Genomic DNA, 18,493 nt, shown 5'->3' with positions numbered 1-18,493 from the left:
TGTATGCTGCATATAAATTAAATAAGCAGGGTGACAATATATAGCCTTGACTTACTCCTCTTCCTATTTGGAACCAGTCTATTGTTCCATGTCCAGTTTTCACAAAACAGGTTAAAAAGAAAATTTTATTCAAGCTTTACTTTATGATGATGATTCCATCTCAGATTATTGGGGAACACAAGGATAATTCTATAAATCATGTTGGAAAAGATTAAAGCTAGTCCTTATCTCATTCCTTGTAATACATTTTGATGGAAGAAAGATTTAAAGTAAGCATCATAGTTCTAGAAGGAAAGCACTGTGGACTTATTTATAACATGAAATGAGAAAGACCTTTTTAAATTGGACATAAACTCTAGAAGCATTAAAAAATATGTAACACATACTACATAGAAATAAAATACATGTTTAAAAAATTACCATAAACAAAGTCAAAAGACCAATAGCAAACTAGAAAGAATTTTGCAACACATATAACAGATGCAAATTAAAGTTTTCATATTTTCAAAATGCATATATAAAATACTGAAGTAGAAGCAGCAAAAGCTATAAACAGGCAATGAACAGGAAAACAGTACAAATATGACCTAAATATGTAAAATGATATTGAGCCTCACTGAAAGTGAAAGTGAAGTCGCTCAGTCGTGTCCGACTCTTTGCGACCCCATGGACTGTAGCCTACCATGCTCCTCCATCCGTGGGATTTTCCAAGCAAGAGTACTGGAGTGGATTGCCGTTTCCTTCTCCAGGAGATCTTCCCAACCCAGGGATCGAAGCCAGGTCTCCCACATTGCAGGCAGACGCTTTAACCTCTGAGCCACCAGGGAAGACTCACTAGCAATTTTATAAAAATAATTTATTCAGCAAAAAGTTTGGAGCACCTCTTCTGTATATTGGGAAAACAACCATTAACAAAATGCATAAATCTCAGCCTTAGTAGAATTTATGTTTCAATGAACAAACTATAGACTATAAACAATGAATAAATGAAGGAAACACAATTTGTTAGATAAAGGTGAGTGCTAAGAAGAAAAAAAAAAGCACAGAGAATGTGAGTTCTAAAAAAAGGAAGGAGGACTGCAATGTTCAACATGGCAATCAAAGATGGCCTCTAATAAAGGTGATAGTAGAGTACCAAATTTCACAATTTCACACCCAGAAGAAATATGTGTGTGTGTGTGCAGCAAAAATCATATATGAGAATGTCTCTAGAATCATTATTGTTAATAGTAGTCAGTTAGAAATTACTCTATCAACATTCTCAACACTAGAATAAACAAAAAAATTAAAATCACACAATAGAATTATATACAGTAATGAATCTGAATGTACTACAAATACAACAAAGCAACATGTTGAAATCTCAGCAACTTAATGATAGAAAAACAGGTCAGAGAACCTCCAAGTATAAACTCAGGCAAAGCTCATATAGGTATAAAATTTAGAATAGTGCTTAACTTTGGGGAGGAGCATTGCATGGGAATGTCTTTACAGGAAATGTTACATTTTTGGGCCTGAGTAGTGGTCACACAACTGTACTCTCATGGGATAAAGTCACTGAGTTACTCAACTACAACTTTTTTTTTTTTTAATGTAGGTTATATTTCAATTTCAATAAAATTTTTAGAAAATACTCTTTCTGGATACCCAAACTTCTTTTATTCTTGAGGTTTAAAAGACATACAGATGGCTAACAAACACATGAAAAGATGCTCAATATCACTCATTATCAGAGAGATGCAAATAAAAACCACAATGAGGTACCATCTCACACCAGTCAGAATGGCTGCTATCAAAAAGTCTACAAACAATAAATGCTGGAGAGGGTGTGGAAAAAGGGAACCCAATAGACTATTACTCAGCTATTAAGAAAGAATGCACTTGAATCAATTCTAATGAGGTGGATGCAACTGGAGCCTATTATACAGAGTGAAGTCAGAAAGAAAAACACCAATACTAGTATACTAACGCATATGTATGGAATTTAGAAAGATGGTAACAATGATCCTATATGTAAGACAGCAAAGCAGATGTAAAGAACAGATTTTGGACTCTGTGGGAGAAGGCGAGGGTGGGATGATTTGAGGAAATAGCATTGAAACATGTATCTTATCATATGTGAAACGGATCACCAATTCAGGTTCAATGCATGAGACAGGGCACTCAGGGCCTGTGCACTGGGATGACGCTGAGGGATTGGATGGGGAGGGAGGTGGGAAGGGGGTTCAGGTTGGGGGACACATGTACACCCATGGCTAATTCATGTCAATGTATGGCAAAAATCACTAAAATATTGTAAAGTAATTAGCCTCCAATTAAAATAAATGAATTAATTAAAAAAACAACTAGTTTTTATCTAGGTATTTTTAATTAGTTTTTCCAAATGCTGAGTAAGCATTTTGATCTGTATACCTAGGCCTTCCTCAGACCCAGAAAGCTTCACTGTTTTTCCTCTTTTGTTCAATAAGAAATATTACATCTTTCATTTGATCTAGTGTCTCTGGTCTTAAATATATAGTCATTTTTATTGCCTTTATGCATTTGAATATTTCTGCTGCACTTTGAAGGTGATTACTATTTGTCTTTCTAATTAGTCATTTGATTTTCTGAATTATCATTCTACTGGTAATTTTCATCAAAATTGCTTTCCCACTTCCTAATGTAATAGTCATTAGGGCTGTTTGCATACATTTAGTTTTCTCTTTTACAGGTCACAGAAATTATACTTTTTCCATTAAAAAAAAATCAGTCATGGTTATATGACTTTTAGCATACTCTCTCTCTCATAGAGAGTATGCTAAGAGTTGGTGGACCTAAATTTACATGTATAATTAAGTTATGCAACAACCTGAGAGGACAGAGGTCAAGTTGAGCTTAGTGCTGGCAGAGGAACATTGCTATGCTCCCTCCCTTCTCTATTCAGTATAGCTGCTTCACCAGAGGCTAATTTTCTGGAGCCAGGTTTATGTTTGGCTGGAGCAGGTTCCTGCTGTGCCTCTGCCCAGTCCCTTAGTGGTGCCCACTGCACCAGAAATAAGCCCAGAGTGCACTAGAAACTAGCCCTTGCTTCCCTGCTGGGATTTGTGCTTTCTAAGACTCCTAAGCAAAACTTGAAAGCTTCCTGTATTGCTGTTTTGTAACTTTTATTTTTGTAATATTGATAGTTACTTAAATTATGCATGCATGTGTGAATAAATCAAATAATCAGCTTGGCTTGTCATAATTTCTATGCTTCCTCACCCTATACTGTTCACACCCTTAGTCCCACTCCCCAGGAGCAACTTGAATTACCTTCTGTTACCTTCAAAACTCTAAGCATTGTACTTACATCTCTGTCTCTTGATTTAAACACTCCAAATAAGTAGATTGATTCACTAAAATAGCAACAGAAAAGATTTTCTTTAAACATCTTCATTTCTCTTCTCAGCGCTTGCTGTGATTCTTCTATTTGCTATTAGATTTATATTTAGTATTTTAAATATTTGGAACCCTATATTTCTTTCCGCAGTTCCTCTGCCCTCCCATTTTCCATTGTCTGTGTGCTATAATTTTCATTTATACTGACTTTTTTGTTAATACATACATCCATTCTGCATCCACAACTAATTCTTACACAATTCATATTTATATGTTTATATACTTACACAGTGAGTCTTTGGAGTGACTAAAGTTGAAAACCATTTAAACATTATGAAATTATTATAAATAAGTGCTAGGATTATATTCATTTTCTATGTGAAAATACCATAACACCTGAGCCACTTAGAAATTAACAGCATAAAGACAAATAAATTATTTTATATTCCAACAGTTGCTTCAAACTGTTGGAATTAAATATTGTCTTTCCTTTCAGTTTGAATATCATGTTTTATCATGTCTCAAATTTGTTCCATTTTCTTAATCATACAATTCCTTTCAAGTGATCTTTTATCTTCAGAGATCTCCTTCCCATAGTCCATCCATCTCTTAAAGCACTGTATACCTGATAGACCATTATCATTCTGAGATTTCCCTTCATTGCTCTTTCATTGTTCTAATGTTCTATTTTTATTTCTTAATCTACTCTCTCACTTTGCTGGGGTACAAACTCAACTTTACAAAATGAGATTTGGGAGGTGTGGCTGATCATTAGTTGGACTTCCCAGTTGGTGCTAGTGGTAAAGAACCCGCCTGTCAATGCAGAAGACATAAGAGATGCAGGTTTGATCCCTGGTTGGGAAGATCTCCCAGAGGAGGGCACGGCAACCCACTTCAGTTTTCTTGCCTGGAGAATCCCATGGACAGAGGAGCTTGGTGGGCTATGGTTCATAGGTTCATAAAGAGATGGACCTGACTGAAGCAACTTAGCATGCTGCTCATTAGTTAATGGGTTAGGGTTGCCTAGTTGCTTCTTCAATATCTATTCTTCTCTTACTTGGGAAGAGTTCAACTCTTTTTCAGACTGAAAAGTACCCAAATAAAATATCCCACCTTGAAGCCAGATGGGTCTGATAACTTAGGGAGGCATTATTGGATATAATTCAGGGAAAACTTCCCAGATGGGTAAAAATAGCTAGTAAGCATTCTATGGGCTTCCCAGGTGGTGCTAGTGGTAAAGACTCTGCCTGCCAATTCAGGATACATAATGAGACGCAGATTCGATCCCTGGGTTGGGAAGATCCTCTAGAGGTAAAAGTGAAAGTCGCTCAGTCGTGTCCGACTCTTTGCAACCTCATGGAATTCTACACAGTCCATGGAATTCTCTAGGGAATAATGCTGGAATGGGTGGCCTTTCCCTTCTCCAGGGTATCTTCCCAACCCAGTGATTGAAACCAGGTACCCAGCTGGGCCACAGGGGAAGCCCAAGAATACTGGTATAGGTAGCCTATCCTTTCTCCAGCAGATCTTCCTGACCCAGGAATTGAACTGGGGTCTCCTGCATTGCAGGCAGATTCTTTACCAGCTGAGCTATGAGGAAAGCCTGGAGAATCCTATGGACAGAGGAGCCTGGAGGACTATGGTCCACAGGGTCACAAAGAGTTGGGCACAACTGAAGTGACTTAGCACACATGCACATGCTCTGTAAACAGAGATGTATCTTCTTCTAACAGGAATACAGAAGTGACAGGAGGAACTCCGGTAGTCATTTGAAACATGAAGCAATCTTGATAATGGAAGCCAAGCACTTTGAACAATAAAAGACAAAGGAGAGCCTGGTACTTGTTTACAACATAGAACTGCTAAACAAGCCCTGCTACAATAAATTATAATTAAAATATGCAGCTGTAGCTGCACAGCGCTGGTGCAGCCATGAGAAGATACCCCACTTCCAAGGTCAGAGAAGTCCCAATAAGACAGTAGGTGCTGAAGTTGTGGCTGCGCAGCACTGGACCAACTTGGAGGAGACACCCCATGTCCAAGGTCAAAGGAAAAGCCCCAGTAAGATGGTAGGAGGGACAAATTCATGTTTAGAATAAAACCCCATTCCCACCAGAGATGCCCAGAGGGCTCAAATAAACCTTGTTCACACCAGGACCCAGAGGCCCCACAGAGACTGAGACAGACCTGTGTTTGAGAAATAGATTTAAGGGCCTAGATCTGATAGACAGAGTGCCTGATGAACTATGGAATGAGGTTGGTGACATTGTACAGGAGAGAGGGATCAAGACCATCCCCATGGAAAAGAAATGCAAAAAAGCAAAATGGCTGTCTGGGGAGCCCTTACAAATAGCTGTGAAAAGAAGAAAAGCGAAAAGCAAAGGAGGAAAGGAAAGATATAAGCATCTGAATGCAGAGTTCCAAAGAATAGCAAGAAGAGATAAGAAAGCCTTCCTCAGTGATCAGTGCAAAGAAATAGAGGAAAACAACAGAATGGGAAAGACTAGAGATCTCTTCAAGAAAATTAGAGATACCAAGGTAACATTTCATGCAAAGGTGGGCTCAATAAAGGACAGATATGGTACGGACCTAACAGAAGCAGAAAGTATTAAGAAGAGGTGGCAAGAATACACAGAAGAACTGTACAAAAAGAACTTCATGACCAAGATAATCACGATGGTGTGATCACTCACCTAGAGCCAGACATCCTGGAATGTGAAGTCAAGTAGGCCTTAGAAAGCATCACTATGAACAAAGCTAGTGGAGGTGATGGAATTCCAGTTGAGCTATTTCAAATCCTCAAAGATGATGCTGTGAAAGTGTTGCACTCAATATGTGAGGAAATTTGGAAAACTCAGCAGTGGCCACAGGACTGGAAAAGGTCAGTTTTCTTTCCAATCCCAAAGAAAGGCAATGCCAAGAATGCTCAAACTACCACACAATTGCACTCATCTCACATGCTTGTAAAGTAATGCTCAAAATTCTCCAAGCCAGGCTTCAACAGTAGGTGAATCATGAACTTCCAGATATTCAAGCTGGTTTTAGAAAAGGCAGAGGAACCAAAGATCAAATTGTCAACATCCATTGGAGTATTGAAAAAGCAAGAGGGTTGCAGAAAAAACGTCTATTTCTGCTTTATTGACTATGCCAAAACCTTTGACTGTGTGGGATCATGACAAACTGTGGAAAATTCTGAAAGAGATGTGAATACCAGACCACCTGACCTGCTTGTTGAGAAATCTGTATGCAGATCAGGAAGCAACAGTTAGAACTGGCCATGGAACAACAGACTGGTTCCAATAGGGAAAAGAGTACATAAAGGCTGTATATTGTCACCCTGCTTATGTAACTTATATGCAGAGTACATCATGAGAAACGCTGGGCTGGCAGAAGCACAGGCTGGAATCAAAATTGCTGGGAGAAATATCAATAACCTCAGATATGCAAATGATACCACCTTTATGGCAGAAAGTGAAGAAGAACTGAAGAGCCTCTTGATGAAATTGAAAGAGGAGAGTGAAAAATTTGGCTTAAAACTCAACATTTAGCAAACTAAGATCATGGCATCTGGTCCCATCACCTCATGGCAAGTAGATGGGGAAACAGTGACAGTCTTTATTTTGGGGGGCTCCAAAATCAATATCAGAGAAGGCAATGGCAACCCACTCCAGTACTCTTGCCTGGCAAATCACATGGACGGAGGAGCCAGGTAGGCTGCAGTCCATGGGGTTGCTAAGAGTCGGACACGACAGGGTGACTTCACTTTCACTTTTCACTTTTATGCACTGGAGAAGGAAATGGCAACCGACTCCAGTGTTCTTGCCTGGAGAATCCTAGTGGGGCAGAGCCTGGTGGGCTGCCATCTATGGGGTCACACAGAGTCGGACACAACTGAAGCAACTTAGCAGCAGCAGCAAAATCAATGCAGATGGTGACTGAAGCCATGAAATTAAAAGATTCTTACTCCTTGGAAGAAAAGTTATGACCAACCTAGAAAGCATATTAAAAAAGTAGAGATATTACTTTGCCAAACAGGTCCACCTAGTCAAAGCTATGGTTTTTCCAGTAGTCACGTATGGATGTGAGAGTTGGACTATAGAGAAAGCTGAGCACTGAAGAATTGATGCTTTTGAACTTTGGTGTTGGAGAAGACTCATGAGAGTCCCTTGTACTGCAAGGAGACCCAGCCTAAAGGAAATCAGTCCTGAATATTCTTTGGAAGGACTGATGCTGAAGCTGAAACTCCAGACTTTGGCCACCTGATGAGAAGAGCTGACTCATTTGAAAAGACCCTGATGCTGGGAAAGATTGAAGGTGGGAGGCAAAGGGGACAACAGAGGATGAGACAGTTGGATGCCATCGCCAATTCAATGGACATGAGTTGAATAAAGTCAGGGACTGGGTAATGGACAGGGAGGCATGGCAGGCTGCAGTCCATGGGGTTGCAAAGAGTCAGACATGACTCAGTGACTGAAATCAACTGAACTGAAAATCTACAGCTACTAGCTACAAATATATCTTATAGAAAGAGACATCTTATCACATTTGAGTAATTGCCATTTCAGATCTCTGTTGCCGTCCCTCCTGACCTTGAATGTTGAGTAGCTCCTCTTGGCCCTCCTGCGCCCGCGCAGCTGCCCCTGGCCTTGGGTGTGGGGTAGCTCCTCTCAGTCACTCCTGTGCCATCGCAGCTTGGCACTCTCAGCCACTGAAAGTGAAAGAGGAGAGTGAAAAAGTTGGCTTAAAGCTCAACATTCAGAAAACTAAGATCATGGCATCTGATCTCATCACTTCATGGGAAATAGATGGGGAAACAGTGGAAACAGTGTCAGACTTTGTTTTGGGGGGGCTCCAAAATCACTGCAGATTGTGATTGCAGCCATGAAATTAAAAGACACTTACTCCTTGGAAGAAAAGTTATGACCAACCTAGATAGCATAATCAAAAGCAGAGACATTACTTTGTCAACAAAGGTCCGTCTAGTCAAGGCTATGGTTGTTCCTGTGGTCGTGTATGGATGTGAGATTTAGACTGTGAAGAAAGCTGAGCACTGAAGAATTGATGCTTTTGAACTGTGGTGTTGGAGAAGACTCTTGAGAGTCCCCTGGACTGCAAGGAGATCCAACCAGTCCATTCTAAAGGACATCAGTTCTGGGTGTTCTTTGGAAGGAATGATGCTAAAGCTGAAACTCCAGTACTTTGGCCACCTCATGCGAAGAGCTGACTCATTGGAAAAGACTCTGATGCTGGGAGGGATGAGGGCAGGGGGAGAAGGGGATGACAGAGAATGAGATGGCTGGACGGCATCACCAACTTGATGGATGTGAGTTTGAGTGAACTTCTGGAGTTGGTGATTGACAGCAAGGCCTGGCATGCTGCAATTCATGGGGTCGCAAAGAGTCAGACACGGCTGAGTGACTGAACTGAACTGAACTGAACTGATCTCTGTTGCTGGCTACTGGACATAGTTATAAATTGAAAATTGTGGTAAAATTTCAAGACTTTTTAACATATAAAAATAATTCTGTCACACTTGATTATGATATTTTATTTATTGATTTCAAGATTGAAACTTCTTTTCCTTCAATGCTATAGGCATTTCTCTATTCTCTTCTAATATTCAATATTCTGGCAAGAATTCTGATGCAAGTCTAATTTTCATTCCTTTAAGGATAATTCTTTTTGTTTTTTTTTCCTTTCTGAAAAATTTTAGGAGGCTTTAGTTCTCCTGATGCTCTAAAACTCATCCAGATTGTATCTGGATGTGAACTCATTTGTCTTTTCATTCTTTTATTTTTGTGAATGTAAGTACATCATCCTTACATGTACCAGGTGCAGTTTTAAAATAGAGCTGACCCATGACAATAAAACAGAATCCAAGTGTTATCTTTCTTTAGTACTTCCATTATCCCCTGCCCTCTCTTTTCATCAATAAGCTTTCCAACCTATGTATTAAAAACCCAGCAAAATGTTATCGACTCACTTAATTTGAAATAACCAGGGCTAGTCCAACTTCAGGCATGGCTCTGTTCCAGGTTCAGATGTTGTCCGTGTCCAATCTCTCCATCACTTGGTTCAGTTTTCATCTTTGATTTTACTCTTATGGTAGCCTCCCAACAGCACCATGCTAATGTTGACCTACAATCAAGTCTAAAAGAAGAAAGTTGCCCAAAATCTAATCATGTCTGCTTGAGGGACTTCCCTGGTGGTTCAGAGGCTAAGACTCTGTACTCTTATTTCAGAGAACCTGGATTCAGTCCCTGGTCAGGGAACTAGATACCTTATGCCATGACTAACATTTCACGTGTTGCAATTAAAAGATCCTGCCTGCTGCTACTGGAGTGTCTATGTGTTGCTTCTAAGACCTGGGCAGCCAAATAAATAAATATTTTAAAAATCATATCTGCTTGATTTAGTGTATTTTGCATTACTGTTACAGTCTCTGTTACACGTGGTAGTGCACAGGATTTGGACATGAACCTGTCTCTGAACAAGTCATGGTAACCAAAAGGATTCAGTTCTTCTATTGCCTGCTCTGGTATGGCAGATATTGCTAGTTTCACTGGATATCCATTCTCCTTTTCTTCCCATATAAAGACAGTCTTGGATTGGCCTCATGGCTTCATTTCCAAGCTCCGAAGCTATATGTATAGTTGTGGTTGTGGTCTGATCAATAGCAAGTAAAATACGTTGCATGCCACCTCAGGGAAGCGAACTTCAAGCAATGTGATGGTATAACAACAAAAATGATGGAGACTAGAACTGTAACACCAAAGGGCATTGTACCAGTCCAGTCTCTCTTCAGTCTTAATTTACATGAAAAAATGAATTCCAACCTTGTTTTGGTTGTTACATTGGGTTTTCTGTCATTTACAACTAAATTCAATATTTTTAATACAGTTACTGTCTGCTGCATCCCAACAACATGTACTAACATAGACATGTGTGGTTTACACATATATACACACATACGTGCAAGTGCGGTCAGTCATGTCCAACTTTGCGCAGCTCTGTGGACTGTCGTCTGCCAGTCTCCTCTGTCCATGGGATTCTCCAGGCAAGAATACTGGAGTGGGTTGCCATGCCCTCCTCCAGGGGACCTTCCTGATACAGGGATAGAACTCCCATCTCATATATCTCCTGCGTTGGCAGGCACATTCTACGTTTTTAACCATCTGAGCCACTAGGGAAGCCCCATACACATGTACACCCAGAGAAATAAGAACTACTAAAGTCGTCTTTAGAGTATTGGTAATTATCTCTGATCAAGAAAATACCCAAGATGAACATGCAGTGTAGGCAGCTAAAGTGGCAGGGATTATGCAGCTAACCTTAGGTGAAGCAGTTGCCTTGTAGTAGGAGGTGGCCTGTTTAGCCCTCTGCTCCAGCTTTTGGGGGCCCCATATTTAGGAGATGTGTCTTGAAGTGTGTTCCATAAGAAAGTCATCCATCTCCAGTTTCCAGCACACACACCACTAGCTTTTCTCTTTTTCAATACTGTTTGTCATTATAAATTGAATTTCAGATCATACCCTAACAGTTACCTGGAAGTCTACAAAACATTTTCCCATAAACTTTTATAAAGCAATTCAATTATTAAAACCAATTGTTCTGTTTAAAATAAAAACCTTTAGAAGGCTGTCAGCTCTTTTGATATATATAGTGTTTGAAGGAACTTCTTTCCTTCTTAGTTTCTTTACTGGATAATTAATTCTCTTGAAAGCGGATTTGGGGGAAGGAAGTTGCATTTAATTGTTTTTTAAAAAATATCAATATCCCTATTTAGAAAACTAGAGGGAAAAACTTTTCACTAGTTTTATGATTTCCCTTTCCAAAGAAATACATTTTCCTTATTGTAATACATATTGAAACATAAAATATAAATACATTAAAAAAAATACAAAGACAAACTTGGAAATAGACCAAAACTGGCAATTAAGAAAGCAGGGGTTTACAACAAGCTCTTGCTCAGCAATTGTGTGCCCACATAATAGTCATCTGAGAAACAGAGATGCTTCACATCCGGAATGAAATCCCTCCAACAGTCCAACTTTATCTGTGATCATAATCCCTACTGTGCACTGAGCTTCCTTTCTTCAAATCCTAGCTCTCTTCCAACTCTGTAAGCTCTCTTCCAACTCCTTTGAGATTCCTATGTTAAAGCAGTTAAATTCTCCCATATGCTTAATTTTCTCAGGCCTTTCCCTTCACCTGCTTATCTCAGCCTTATTTCACTCCTCCCATGACTCCACCATCTTTCCCCCACAACACTCACACTTCTGCTCTTACTTTATGACATTGTTCTGCTCTCTGAGCCCATGGATGCATGTTTGGCTTCTTGATCCTCTCCTAATCATTCATTCACTCTGTGCTCTTCTTTGTCCCTTTATTAATAGCTTAAAACTCATGGTCCTTCACTCTAATCAATGTACGTCTAAGATTGATGTCTTAATTCAGGCATCCCCTAATTTTTTATTCAAGAACCTGGAACACACCATCTTTCAACAAACGTGCTGTTGAAAACTGGAGAGCAAATTGATGCCACTAACACTGGGTTTCCAGACATAAATAAGCTTTTATCCCTTACAGTGAATATACCCCTTTCCCACTGTATATATGTCACATCATTGCAATTCAAATCCTGAATCCCATCACCCCTCTACCCATCTTCTGAGAAAATGGAGACTATAATATGGGAACTAGACCTGTGTCCTGACCCTAAATCTACAGTCATCAGTAGCTATAAACACCTCTTCCTCCTCCTCCAGCATAGAAGTTGTATCCACATTCCTCCATAATATTATGTCCAGGGTCCTGTTCCCTCCTGAATCCTCAAAGACATGGGTCTATCAGTTACCCTTTAGGATTTCCAATATCTCCTTCGATCCTGCTCTTTCTTGTTAATATTTAGACATAGTTAAAGGCCTGGCGTGCTGCGATTCATGGGGTCGCAAAGAGTCGGACACAACTGAGCAACTGAACTGAACTGAAGCCTCTCCTAATTAGAACAAATAAACAAACCTCTTCTGACTTGTGAGTTTTTCTCTCTGCTGCCCTTTCTCTTATTTTACTTACACCCTAATTTCTTTAAAAATGTTGAGTACACACATTGTTGCCACCTTCTTATCTCCCACTTAACTTCAACTTACTGATGCAGTTTTCATCCATCCTTTCAAGAAATCTGTTTTCACCAAGAGAACCATTTCAGTTCAGTTCAGTTCAGTCACTCAGTCGTGTCTGACTCTGTGCAACCCCATGTACTGCAGCATGCCAAGCCTCCCTGTCCATCACCAGCTCCTGAAGTTTACTAAAACTCATATCCATTGAGTCGGTGATGCCATCCAACCATCTCGTCCTGTGTCGTCCCCTACTCCTCCCGCCTCCAATCTTTCCTCACATCAGGGTTTTTTCAAATGAGTCAGCTCTCCGCATCAGGTGGCCAAAGTATTGGAGTTTCAGCTTCAACATCAGTCCTTCCAATGAATGCTCAGGACTGATTTCCTTTAGGATGGACTGCAGTCCAAGGGACTCTCAAGAGTCTTCTCCAACACCACACTTCAAAAGCATCAATTCTTCGGCACTCAGCTTTCTTCACAGTCCAACTCTCACATCCATACATGACCACTGGAAAAACCATAGCCTTGACTAGATGGACCTTTGTTGGCAAAGTAATGTCTCTGCTTTTTAATATGCTCTCTAGGTTGGTCATAGCTTTTCTTCCAAGGAGCAAGGGTCTTTTAATTTCATGGCTGCAGTCACCATCTGCAGTGATTTTGGACCCCCTCAAAATAAAGTCTGTCACTGTTTCCACCGTTTCCCCATCTATTCCCCATGAAGTGATGGGACCAGATGCCATGATCTTAGTTTTCTGAATGTTGAGTTTTAAACCGGCATTTTCACTCTCCTCTGTCACTTTCATCAAGAGGTTCTTTAGTTCTTCTTCACTTCCTGCCATAAGGGTGGTGTCATCTGCATATCTGAGGTTATTGATATTTTCCCAGCAATCTTGATTCCAGCTTGTGCTTCCTCCAGCCCAGCTTTTCTCATGATGTACTCTGCATATAAGTTAAATAACCAGGGTGACAATATACAGCCTTTATGTGCTCCTTTCCCAATTGGAACCAGTCTGTTGTTTCATGTCCAGTTCTAACGATTGCTTCCTAACCAGTAACCTCATCTTTTTAATCAGCTATTTAACTCCTTATCTTTCTTGACTTCTACAGAATTTGAAATTATCAATCATTTCTTCTTTAAGACTCTGCTCATTTGACCACTTAATGTAATAATTTTATTTTTTTCTAATAATTATCTTGCTGCTTTATTCACTTTCTTATTTGGTTCCCTCTCCCTATATTTATACCTTTGATTGTGTAGCTGAAAGACATTTATATATTTCTCTTCTAACTGTAAACCATTGATTCCTAACCACTTTGAAAACACACATTAAAACAATACAAATGGAATGATTTTTACATTTAATGCCCAGAATTTGGGGGTTTTCCAGGTGGTGCTGGTGGTAAAGAACTTGCCTGCCAATGCGTTTGATCCCTGGGTCTGAAAGATCCCCTGGAGGATGGCATGGAAACCCACTCCAGTATTCTTAGCTAGAGAATCTCATGGACAGAGGAGCCTGGTGGGCTAGAGTCGATGAGGTCTCAAAGAGTTGGACATGATTAAAATGACAGCACACACAGTGCAGTAGGATTTTTACTAACTTTCTGATATTCTTCCATGCATCCTCTTTCACCCACTCCCATGAGTGTTCCAGTTCACTCTCATATTTTCAAGAACCTCCTTTATGCTGTTTACTCTATGTCAGTATCTCCCACCACCGTCTTTACCTCCCTTTTAAGCCTTACCGGGATGCTTTCCCACACACCTCCCTCATTGCATCAAGAGGAAACTAATGAGCTTCCTCCCTGCCCCCAAATGTGATTCCACTTTCATTGCTGGTGCTGAAGATTCATGAGCTAAAGACCTTGTTCTTATTGCTCTGTCCCTAGCACTCAGGCTAGTGCCAGATACATGGTGAATTTTAACTAAATGAAGGAACTAATGTGTCTTAGTTCAAGAAATAGCTCTTTTCCAGGCACTGGCACACCAGAAGTCTGAGTGTACTTCTGTCCCCACAACACTGAGTCGTTTTAACTCTAACTTCTTAATTTCAGTTTTTCTTCTAGTACTACAATGTCATTATAACGCCTCTCAACTCACTTCCTTTGCTCTAGTCTCCTTAATATGTGTGTGTATTAATCACTCAGTAGTGTCCAGCTCTTTGCAACTCCATAAACAGTAGTCTACCAGGTTCCTCTGTCCATGGGATTCTTCAGATGGGTATACTGAAGTGGATTGCCATTCCCTCCTCCAGGGGATCTTCCCAGCTCAGAGATCAAACCTAGGTCTCCTGCATTGCAGTCAGATTCTTTACCACCAGGGAAGCCCTTTTCTTAATACAGTCAGAGGCAATTTCTAGAATGCAATTATATTTACATGAATCTCCTTTTATTTTTGTCCAGTGATTCTGCATGGTTTTCAATTAAAGTCCAACCTTTCCCTCCCCCACAAAGAGGCTCATAATGGTCTTGCTCTTGCTTTCCTTTCCATTTCCACCTCACTGCTGTTGCCTGAATCAGATTCCATATCTAATCTTGTCTTGTGAACATCTAATCTTGCCTCTCTGAACCTGTCTTGTTCTCTTCAACTTCAAGCCACTGTCCATGGCCCTGATAGCTTACAGTGATTGATGTTGGATTTGTGATCTCCAAAGAAGATTTAGCTGTGGGACCAGGGACCAGTCTTGATCACTCAAGAGCTTTTGTGTAGCAGAGTTTTATTAAAGTGAAAAAAGGGACAGAGGAAGCTTCTGACATAGACATCAGAAGGGGGACGGAGAGTGCCCCTCTCTCACTAGTCTTATCCAGGCCTTATGTACATTTACTAGATCCACTCCCGCAAGATATATCTTAAATTAACAAGATTAGAACTAACAATAGAAAGGTCCTACCAGACCCACTCACACAATATACATTTTAAGATGACAGGTTTAGTCAGAAGGCTCTTAAGAAGGAGAAACACGTCCTCAAGCAGGATAAGAGTACATTGTTGTATTGGCTAAAACAAAGCAATGTAGAAAAAAGTGTTTGTCCTTTTCTCCTCCTTGAGAACTCCAGACCCCTCTCTCCTTCTCGGGGATCCCAGACTTCTTACCAGCCTACCTAGGAATTGACTCTCTCAGCTCTGTGCCCAGAAGATTCTCACACTTCTGCCTCTGCTCATGATTCATTCTCTCTGCTCTTTTCATAGCCTCTCCCTTCTTCTCACCCGTCTTGAATAAATAAAACTCTTCCCAGTTTCCATAGCTCTGTTCTCACTCTTTTCCTACCACTTGTCACACCTGATTTAATTGTTTACAATAGTTACTGTGTGCCCTATGAAACAGTAAGTTCCTTGATGCCAAAAACTGCCCTTATTTATATTTATTTTCCTCATGTCCAGGATAGTGTTCTGTAAATGTACATAGAGTGAATTCACCCCATTTTTCTCAACTTTTGTTCTCTACTTGGTTCAACTCTCCCAGATGAAACTTTCTGTGTTTTCGATTAGTTCCTTGCCTTTCACTGTCACTTTTCGAATAAGCCTGGGCCATGGAAGATTGACTTAATGCAGGAAATGAATAGAATAAATGTGTACAGAGATTGCATGCCTTGGTAATTAAATCATTAGTGCTGAATGCTAGCATTGAAATGAGAGCATGTTCACATGTGTTTTTATTTGTCAGAAGCAGTTAGTAAAGATGAAACCTAGCAATTATAGACTGTGACTCAAAAGGATTTTTCTGGGTGGTCTTCTATGAGTCCTGAAGAAAAGAAAGCAAAAGGCAAATGTTCACCAGTGTTTTTCCTGACTTCTTTATTAAATATTAATACTGACCTTCAATACGTAGTATTGCTTTTAGGAATCGAAGTGGTAGTATTTTCTTATGTTTAATACTGTTGTTTCAGACTTTCATCGGTAGTTTTGCTCACCTTTTCTGACTGTTTCTTTCTGTGTTCTCACCCTGATGCATCTCTGCCTTCTAGTCACCCCCTCTCAACTCTGACATCCTCAGCTCAGCCTCATCCAGCATCTTTTGCACTCATCTCCTGCAGGCCATTGACCCTCTGCATCTCACTCAGGTCCTCCTCCACCAAGTAATGCCAGATTCATGTGGTGAAATGTTTATGAAACGTTTATAAAATGTTTATATGGAGATGTAACACGTTTATTTTCAGTGTTTTTTTATTTCATAAATTTTGGACGGCTTGTTACAAAATATCAGTGTTGCTGGTGATATTTTAGTCATGCATGAAACACTATTCGTGTGGTCATATTAGTGTTGACAACAGATATGTATTTAGTGTTGTCATTTCTCTCATGCACCAAAATAAACAACCCTACCCAGAGGACAGGCAACATTCTATCTTCAGAAATATATGCTTTTGTGGGGCTAAGTGGCTAACTTAGTCCTTTTCCACAACCAGAAAGAAGCAGCCCACCAAGTCCATCCTTCCTAAGAAAGATGTCTGGTTACTAAAGAAACTGATTGAATCCTTGATGTTGAAATTGTTGTTTAGTTGCTAAGTCGTGTCCAGCTCTTTTGTCAACCCTTGGACTATAGCCCGGCAGGATCCTCCTCTGTCCATGGGATTGTCCAGGCAAGAATACTGGAGTGGGTTGTCCTTTCCTTCTTCAGGGGATCTTCCTGACCCAGGACTGAAACCTGCATCTCCTGCAATGCCAGGCGGATTCTTCACTGTTGAGCCAGGGGGAAGTCCAGATGTAGAGATATATGTTCTATATACTTGCTGCTATCCAGGACACACTTAAGTGATTAATAAACCAATATCTTTGTTTTTAAAAGTTAATTTGGTTAATATTTTAGTTCCTTGGAGGTGAGAGGAGAACTTATTATTACATGATTTAAATAGGAATTATAGAGGTTTCTTCAACAGGACATAGAAGTATTAGTATCTCAGACTGTGCCTATATAAGAAAAGTATTTTCAATAGATGTGAATGGGTGAGTTTAACATACCACCAGAATCTAACCTAATCTTAAATATTCTAAACCTAATCCCACTGAGGAGATGAGAGACTATTTGCTTTTTAAATCTTTAAAATATGGTTTCCTCCTTTAGCTGGAATGGCTACAACTCTAACCACATATTACTATCCAGCTTGGAGGATTACCAAAGCCCAGGGTGTGGAAAGAGTAGAGTATAAACTCCATTTATACATTGCATCGGCAAAGATTTTTTTTGGCCTTCTCAGTGATTGAACAATTTCTTGTTCAATACAATATAAATCACATATGACATCTCTTCTAAGACTGCAGCTGGGTGTGAGCTTGGACCCCCAAGGAGAGCTGTAAGGGGATCAGAAAGTTCTGAGCTATGGACTTGAACAGCTGCTTGATGGCGGCAGCAGGAGCTGTTTAAAAGAAAGGCCTTGGTCTTTGGCTCTGTGGTACAATTGGTTAGCACCTTTGGCTGTTAACCGAAAGGTTGGTGGTTCAAGCCCACCCAAGGCCAGCTGTGTCGGATGTGATGGAATGCAAACTAGTACAGCCACTGTAGAGAACAGTGTGGAGATTCCTTAAAAAACTGGAAATAGAACTGCCATATGACCCAACAATCCCACTGCTGGGCATACACACTGAGGAGACCACAATTGAAAGAGACATGTGTACCCCAATATTCATCACAGCACTGTTTATAATAGCCAGGACATGGAAGCAACCTAGATGTCCATCAGCAGACGAATGGATAAGAAAGCTGTGGTACATATACACAATGGAGTATTACTCATCCATTAAAAAGAATACATTTGAATCGGTTCTAATGAGGTAGATGAAACTGAAGCCTGTTATACAGAGTGAAGTAAGCCAGAAAGAAAAACACCAACACTGTATAATAACACATATATATGGAATTTAGAAAGATGGTAATGATAACCCCGTATGGGAAACAGCAAAAGAGACACAGATGTATAGAACAGTCTTTTGGACTCTGTGAGAGAGGGTGAGGGTGGGATGATATGGGAGAATGGCATTGAAACATGTATAATATCTTAAGTGAAATGAATCCCCAGTCCTGGTT

At 40.0% G+C, this 18,493-nt stretch overlaps 1 non-coding gene across 1 annotated transcript; it reads left to right on the top strand.

Annotated features, from left to right (window-relative positions):
- The first annotated feature begins 17,852 nt into the window (after positions 1-17,852).
- TRNAN-GUU (transfer RNA asparagine (anticodon GUU)) lies at positions 17,853-17,926 on the top strand. The gene has a single exon. It is a non-coding gene; the product is annotated as a tRNA-Asn (tRNA).
- The last annotated feature ends 567 nt before the right edge of the window (positions 17,927-18,493 follow it).

This window comes from Budorcas taxicolor, chromosome 3 (assembly GCF_023091745.1).
Source record: "Budorcas taxicolor isolate Tak-1 chromosome 3, Takin1.1, whole genome shotgun sequence".
NCBI classification, from domain to species: domain Eukaryota; kingdom Metazoa; phylum Chordata; class Mammalia; order Artiodactyla; family Bovidae; genus Budorcas; species Budorcas taxicolor.
Note: the sequence above shows the minus strand (reverse complement) of the source record. Positions and strands in the feature narration are given on the sequence as shown.